Genomic DNA, 9,029 nt, shown 5'->3' with positions numbered 1-9,029 from the left:
TTTCAAGTCATTTCCATTTGAAAAAATTGTTATTTGACATTGTTTCCAGTTTGCAAAATCTAGGTAGCTCACTTTTTCAGGTCATTTCCATTTGAAAAAATTGTTATTTGACATTGTTTCCAGTTTGCAAAATCTAGGTAGCTCACTTTGAGCATCCGCCATTTGCACCCAGTTATTCTTCATGAGCCCAAATCATAGATCCATAATGTCCTCATGACAGAGAATGAATACCCAAGTTTTTGTCTTCTTAAGTGTCAGTTTGCCTAGTTTTCAAAGCCAAATCCAAACTCGATTTATTGCTTTCTAACATGTTTTCTTGCAGGTATATCTGAGAAGGCAACTTTGATATTCAATATCTTTTGACCCTAGATTCTTCATGAGATGAGATTTGACAGGGTGCAAGTGTGAAGAACAAAGAATTAATGGGTCAGATTTCAGGGCCTAGTCAAAGGTTTAGGTCAGTTTTTAAGGCCAGTCAATTGATCTCCTAGTGCAAAATTGACAAGTTGCAAATTAATGAAAAGCGATTTTTAAGGATCAATTATTACTTGAATTGGATTCCAGTCAGTCTAAAAAGGGATGCACATAATTACTAAGCTATCTCTAAATCATGGAATGAGCCACTTTGTTTTGGTGGTCTACAGACATGTCATTGCTGCAGTTGTTCTTGCTCCTCTTGCTTACTTCTTTGAAATTAAATTGCGACCCAACATGACTTTTATCATATTTTGTCAAAAAAAATTCTTGTCTTGTTGGGGCTTGTAATTGATTAGAATTTTTTTTATCTAGGTCTGAAATTCACTTCTCCCACATTTGGAGTAGCATTAAATAACATACTTCTTGCCACAACTTTTGTGATCACTTTCGTCTTTAGGATGGAAAAAAATTAAGAATTCGAAAGATCCATAGTCAAGAAAAGATAGTGGGAACACCAATTTGTGTGGGTGGTGCAATGCTCATGATGTTCTACAAAGGACTTGTTATTCCCATGCCTTGGTCATCAAGTAACCATCATAATTCTTCAAATGATACTTCATCTCATGATAACTTAAAAGGTTGCCTATGTTTGATTACAAAAACCCTTTCTTGGGCTTCCTTATTTGTTCTTCAGGCTTGAGTTCTCAAGAAGTATCATGTACAACTTTCCCTTGTCACCTTAATATGTTTGATGGGCACCTTACAATCAATTGCAATCACCTTAGCTGTTGATCAACATCCTTCATCATGGAGAATTGGATTTGATATGAACCTTCTTACAACTATGTCTACTGGAGTTATAGGTATAGGGGTTTCATATTATCTTCAAGGATTGTGCATGAAAGCAAAGGGCCCTATATTTGCTACTGCCATTATTCCATTGACTATGGTAATCACAATAGTCATGGACTCCATTATTCTTCATCAGAGAATCTACATGGGCAGCATACTTGGAGGAGTGGTGATATTGACATGATAGTATGGTGTTTTGTGGGGCAAAGTGAAGGACATAAATTTTCTTTCTTTTAGTAGCTTAGAAATGCTTCCCACCATTCATTCTACAACTGACAAGAACCACCCTAAAACTATTGAAGCTCATGGGGAACTTGTTTCAGACAAAGGTATTTCAAACGTAAAAAATTCTAAAAGTGAAGAAACCTAGTTAAAGTAAACATGGATCATTCATGGACATGAGGGGGCAACAGACTTTGCTAAAAGAAAGGAGCTTCATAGAGGAGCTCACGCAAGCAGGGTACCTACAAGGAAAGATGTCTTATAAAAGAGACATCTATAGTTTTAAAAGACACTCACGCTCAGAAATGGATGCTACATACTGGCAAAAGAAGGCATCATGCAAAGTCAAAAGCATCATGAACAACTATAACAAGAGGGACGACTCATGCCAAGATAGATCTGTGCAAGGGAAGAGCTCATGTTGACCAAATGAAATAAGAGGAGGTGATTATAACTGAGGCAACATTTTAAGCATGCAAGATATGAAGGCATTGACTATGAAACAAAGATGGAGTGACATGAAGGCATAAAAATGTTGGCATCTAATCAATCTTTAGATCTTGATGAAGCCATGCATAGGTTTATCATATGTGTTAATGAGTTTCACCAATCAGATCACTCATATTGATGCAAAATATGGAATCTTGCACCAGAATGCCTCCCTATTGCTGAGAACATTGAATGGGAGAAGATATCATCAAGGATGTCGATCACAAATGTGTGGCAGCTTATAGATGAATCCATTCATGCCAGGAGGGTGCCATAAGTTGAAGACAATGCAAAGAGAGGAAGCTGCTAGTTAGAGTATAGAGGTAGTGATTTTAAAATAGAGGGACAATTTTGATAGCAAAGATATAAGCCATTGATTTGAAGAGAAGTCTACACAGTTAAAAGAATATGTAAATGCAATCAGCCACAGCACAAAAAGACAAAGCTGCTAGCAATAAAAGGAGAACTATCACTTTTAAAAGGAGAAAGCCACTATTAGAAGGGAGCACATAGCCTTAGAGGCAGGCATCAAGAGTTTGATGAATACATACACTCTACGCTATGCACAGATCAGTCTAGGCCAAGCAAAGCAAGGGGAGTCATTTCAAAGGCCACAAAATACATATGAAGCTGTAGGAAATGGTAAAGGGTAGGGAAGCCCATGAAATAAGCCTCTAGTGCATGGAAAAGGGCAGGTTCAACATTAGAAGAGGGTGAACATGCAAAAAAAAAACAAATCCATACGAGAGAGAAGAAGAGCCAGTGAGTGTTTATCCCACATTGCCCATGGGTAAGACTTTTAAAGTCTTTAAATAATATCTTGTGTGAAATGTATTATGAATTGAGAAAGAGGCCTTTTGAAAGGTTGTAGCATGCATTTGGGTCTTGTGCGTGCTAAACGAGGAAGGCCAGGTTGGATGATGATGTCAGCATGATGAGAGAAATTTTAAAACAAACTAACTAGCGTGATGAGGTGGTGGGAAATAGATCAAGGAAGGAGATTGTGACAAGTGTCCTGATCGAGTGGGTGTCGCTAACTCGCCAACCGAAAGTGTTCGCTAGTTAACTATGGCAACATAGCAAGGGTGGAGGTGGTGCTGACATCTGTCATTGGGCCCGGAGCAGGTGATGATGAGGTAGTGATTGTGTAGGTCAAGTAGAAAATTGTAAAATGTCATGTGGCACTAGTTGAATAGTTAGAACTAGTAAAAAAATCAACATGTAGCATGCTTTCCAAGGTGATGATGTGGCAGAGGATGACATGTTTCATTCTTTTGCTATGTCACTAATGACGTGGTGGTTGTTGACTCAGATAGCGACATAGCAAGGGTTGACATGGTGACGACATGTGCCAGCGAGTCTTGATGGCAATGACGAGGTAGGTAGTGACTAGGCAATGACAGAGCAACAAGTCAGCCAATCATAGAGTGACACGTGGTGAGATCGGTCAACAGAAGTTTGACCATGGACTAAAAAGGCAAAAACAAAAATGATGTCAAATATAAAATTTATTTTATATTCTTTCTCTCACGTGCAGTCAGTGGATCATTTAAATAAATGTCTGAATTTTGACATAGTTCAAGCTTTATAATATTTTAAATTTTGCAAAATATGCCATGGAGCTATGAACAAGACTCAGAGCATAGGACCGAGAACTTTAGAGGGCCATATCTAGAGCATTTTTAATCCAAAATAGATGCTCCAATATACCACTAGAACCAGAACGAGCTAAATATTTCATTTTTGAGGTTGGTTCTTGCATAGGTATTCACTAGTTTGTGCTATAGGCCAATTTGTAAAATCTAAAGCATTGGTGACAGTACAAGCACATTTGATCATTGCACATCAAAGTTGGTTATAGGGTAGTTTTGAAGACCTTTTGGAATCTGAATGTGAAGAAAATCAAGCTTAAAATTTTTTCTGGCATCCTACAAGCCATTTTCAACTGATTTTCACTTTTTTACCGTGAATTCATTTTAACATAAAAAATCAGTTACTTTCTTTCATGATTAAACTTCTGAGATATTTAATGCACTTGGTGGCCAAAAATGAAGGGATTTTGATTCTGGCAGTTGAGGAGAGAGAGTAGAAAGAGGTTTTTGATCTTCTTGGGAAGGAATTCTGAGGGTACACTTGTCATCTCCTGATCAAATCTAGAAATTTCTTCTTTCTATATCATTTCCTTTCTTTCTGATGGTGGAGGTTCCATTTTTGTCATTGAGAAACCAATCAGTTCTAGTTTTGGGAGAAAATTTGCACACAACTGAGATACTAGGTTTTGGATTCAGTTTTGATGTATTCCCATACTATGACACCACATATTCTTCAACATAATTCTTTTGTATGAATAGTTGTAATGCAAATAATACAGCAAGTTCTGATATGTTAGGTGTTTTCATGTTTTAATTTTATGCATCTGAATGTATAGTTTCATGGAGATCAATGCATATGATCAATAATTTCACTAGTTTCATTCTGGTTCTTGTCTCCTATCTTAGCAATCTGTAAGTATTTTGTGGTCTTGGAACAAAGATCTAAGATCCATTTGCATCCCTTTCAGGTTGTATGTTTGATATATTTTTTTGTTGGACCAAAGGGCCAAGTAAATGCTTGATATGTTTAACAAGGTTATTGGTTACTTGAGAAGGATATTTTGTGAGAATGAGATCTGAATGAACATTGATGTCTGAATCACAAGGTGATTAGATAGATCTGATGTATGGGTATATGAAATATGTCTTGATGTCACAGATGTATGTTTTGAATTCATGGAATTTCCCAATGGATTAGGCACTAATCAGTTATAGGATCACTTGTTATACTGCTGCATATTTAAGGTTGTATTGAATCAACATCATTAATCAAACATTTCCCCTTTCATGTTGAAAGTTATTCAATGTTAACTCGTATTTAGCTTGCCAATTTCATGAGTTATGTCCTTAGCTATTTCATGCTTGTGATTCTTGGTTAACTATAGAAGATTTAGGGGTTTTTATCTACTTTACATTAGATTCAGTGTATGCTTTGATAACTGGTACCATATAAAGAATCTATATGTCCACCCACCTAGGTTTTGCAAAGCCTGAAGTGCAGAAGGAGTGTAGCCTTATAGTTGGCCTAGGTTCTTGGTGAAGTGTGTCCATTAGTGGAGATAGCTTCCCATGGACACATTCTTGCCTTGCATACTTGGTTGTTTAAATATTGTTAAATCAGGAGCCAACACATTTGTCAAAGCTATTGTCCCTCTTGAGGAGGAAAGTGAAAACAAAGCTATTGTTGCATGGATCTACAAATAGGAAACTCTAGTTGACCTCACAGAATAGTCATGAAATTACTCCTGAAAAGTATGGTCTAGTTCTTAAACTTATGAAATGCTTTGGCTACAAGGGAACTAATCCTATTGGATGCAACAAAAATGGTCTAATGTATCATATCAAAGAAATATCTAGAAGGAACCAAGATACATTGGGTCTAAGCTTCAAGAAAATTCCCTTCCATCTAGGGATCAACAAATTTGTACTAGAACTTGAAAAATCCATCTAAAGATGAGTCATAGGCTGAGTTTGATGACCATGAAATTTTTTTTGATGATGAGGATCTTTATCCTTATTGCATTCCACATGATATTGCTAAATTATTTGCTGAATCTGATGATTTTGTACCACACATCAACACTATGGATGGTGATAGTGTTTCTTCTGATGATACTTGTAATGATGGAGAGTCTAATAATGCTTTGCATATTGAGTATCTTTGTAAAAATCTAGATGATGAATGAGAGTATGTCCCTATCACTATTGGAAAATTCTACGTTCTATCACCATGTAGCACTAATTCTAAGGAATATGAATTTGAATTTCTCTTAGAAGCAACTATAGACAAAGACATAGATCAAGTTCATGCCTATGAAAAACTCCAAGAAGTAGGTGAAACATCTAGGTTTATGTCAAATGAGTCTTATCCAACTAGTGTCATCGAGTATTTTATTAATGAGGTTAGAACTTAGAGATGTTAAAACACACTTACAAATAAAGCCACTCTAGGTCTCAAATTGCTTGTCCAAGCATTTAATGATTATATCATAAACGCTATTGAACCTGACACTTCCCTTTCACTCACCTATCCTAAGTTCATAGATTGGAATTCTAATGCATATAGTGAAGTCCCTACATTCTAGAATGATTATGCTATCACTTGTTACTTAAACGTTGTCAAACTTGTAACATCTTCCACCAGTGAACAAAGTGTCACCATGATTGAAGCTGACATCAAATACCTTAATCATACAATCAAAAAATAAATAAATAAAAGATATGATGGTGAAAACCACATTGTGGCAGTGTTAGAACCTAAAATAGTAAAAATAAAAGATGTATCCAAGGGTGAAAACCTCTCTAAGTTGCCTACAGATGAGATATTGGATGCAATTCCTAGTCATTTTCAAGAATAATCATCAGTATTGATAGAGCCAACACAACCAATCAACTTGGGAATAGAAGAATATACTCACATGATACATCTTGCACAATCACTATCTCTAGAAGAAAAAAGAGGAATTCATTGCCTTCTTCCAAGAGATAAAGATAAAATTTGCATAGACATACTCAAATATGTCAAGACTAGATCTTGATCTCATAATGCATCACTTGTCCATTGCACCAGGAGTTAAACCCATCAAACAAAAACTTAGAAAAATGCATCCTCATGTTGCATTGCTTGTCAAAGCTATATTGGAAAAGCTTTTGAAAGCCGATTTCATCTAAGCTATTGGTTATGCTAAATGGATATCAAACATCATTCCAGTCTCCAAGCATGAAAAATCTATCAGAGTCTATATAGATTTCTGAGATCTAAACTTAGCATGTCCAAAGGATAATTTTACACTCTCCAACATTGATATGATAGTGTACATGATGATAGGATATGAAATGTACTCACTCATGGACAGATTTTCTAGTTATAATCAGATTAAAATTGCACTAGAAGATCAGGAAAAGACTACTTTCACTTGTGCAAAGGGAACTTTCTATTGGAATGTGATGCCATTTGGTTTGAAAATTTTTGGTGCCACATATTAGGGGGTAGTTACTATAATTTTTCATGACATGATGCATAAGAAAATGGAGGACTATGTTGATGATACACTAGTTAAGAGCACAAAGCATAATACTCACCTTCAAGATTTAGGACCTATCCTAGATCACATGGAGAAATTTAGTTGAGGTTGATCTAGAGAAAGTTCAAGAAATCATGGACATGACTCCACCTTGTAATATCAGTTAGATGAGGGGCTTACAAGGAAGACTTCAATCCATTTACAGATTGATCTCAAAATTGGCAAATAGGTCACAAAATTTTACAAAACTCTACATAAAGGTGTGAAATACAACTGGAGTCAAGACTGCAAGTAGAGCTTAACATAGATAAAGCAATACCTTGCTAATCTACCAATCTTAATGCCTCCTATTCATAAGAAGCCTTTAATCTTGTATATTTTAGCAATAGAATCATCTTTGGGTATCTTGCTATCACAAGAAGACAATGATAACAAGGGAAGAGCTATCTACTATCTTAGTCACATGTTGGTTTCTTATGAAATGAATTCTAGTATCATTGAGAAGGCTTGCTTGGCAGTTGTCTTTGCTTCTCAAAAGTTGAGACACCACTTGCTTGCTCATAACACATGATTGATTGCTAAAATTGATCCACTAAAATACTTACTTAGTAAGGCATCTCTAACAAGAAGATTAGCTAAGTGGGTCATGAAACTAAGTGAGTTTGCCATTTAGTATGTTGAACAAAAGGCTATCAAAGGATGAGCAATTGTTGATCAGTTAGTAGAAGCACCAATGCAGAGTCTCCTTTCACTCAATATTGATTTTCATAATGAATTGATTCTAATGATCACACATCAAACTTGGGTAATGTTCTTTGATGGCTCCTTCACATAGCAAGGCTCTGGTGTTGGGATCTTGTCCATCACACCACAAAGGTAATCACTACATAAGGTGTACAAAATTCTATTTTCTTGTACAAATAATATTGCAAAGTAAAAATCTCTCATTAATGGCATGAAGATTGTAGTTGAATGGAGAGTGGATCAATTGAATATCTTTGGTGATTCACAACTTATAATCAACTAGGTTAATGATTTCTATCAAATAAATGATGAGAAATTGATTCCTTACAAACAAATGGTGGATTACTTGAAGGAATACTTTTCTCATATCACTTTTCAACAGATTCTTTAGGCAGACAACAAAGTGGCTAATGCTATGGCTACTCTTAGTTCCTTATTATAGATGCCAGAAAATAATCTTCGACACAAGTTCCTAGTGGAAACATTACTCTACCCTGCCTTTGACTCTCCCAAATCTAGAATGATCTATTCTATTGTAAGCTATGACTCATCTCATTACCACCATATTTACTCTTACTTGCATGACCAAACCATCCTGGACAATCTAACCCGGAATGAAAAATGTCACCTTATTTGTAATGCTTCATAGCATGTTATTATTGCTGATTATTTATTTAAGAGAGGTCTTGATGGAACCCTCCTTAGGTGTCTAGAACCCAATGAGTCCAAATGTGTATTAATAGATGTACACAAAGAAATTTGTGGATCTCACTCAAATAGATTGACACTAGCCTGTAAACTTATTAGAATAGGTTACTATTGGATGAATATGGAGCAAGAGGCAATCAAATATGCTAGGTCCTACAAACAATTTCAGCTCCATAGGAATCTCATTCACACTCTAGCTAGAGATCTAATTCCATTTGTTACACTATGAGAATTCCAACAATGGACCTTTGATCTCGTGGGTTAGATTCACCCATCCTCTTCAAAAGGACATGAGTTTATCCTTACCTCTACAAACTACTTCACTACGTGGGTAGAGGCACTTCCTCTATCCATAGAAAATGGAAAAACTGTAGCTTTGTTCATTATGAATTACATCATATGTAGGTATGGTGTACCTTCCTCCATCATTATTGACAATGGAGGATAATTTTAAAAAAAGGATCTTAAAGAGTTGTGTAAA

General features: G+C 35.8%; 1 pseudogene; it reads left to right on the top strand.

Moving 5' to 3' along the window:
• The first annotated feature begins 579 nt into the window (after nucleotides 1-579).
• Nucleotides 580-1,639, top strand: LOC149539466 (WAT1-related protein At5g07050 pseudogene; annotated as a pseudogene).
• Nucleotides 1,640-9,029: the final 7,390 nt, after the last annotated feature.

This window comes from Cupressus sempervirens, chromosome 9, assembly GCF_028749045.1.
Source record: "Cupressus sempervirens isolate cs-2001-9-10 chromosome 9, ASM2874904v1, whole genome shotgun sequence".
NCBI lineage: Eukaryota > Viridiplantae > Streptophyta > Pinopsida > Cupressales > Cupressaceae > Cupressus > Cupressus sempervirens.
Note: the sequence above shows the minus strand (reverse complement) of the source record. Positions and strands in the feature narration are given on the sequence as shown.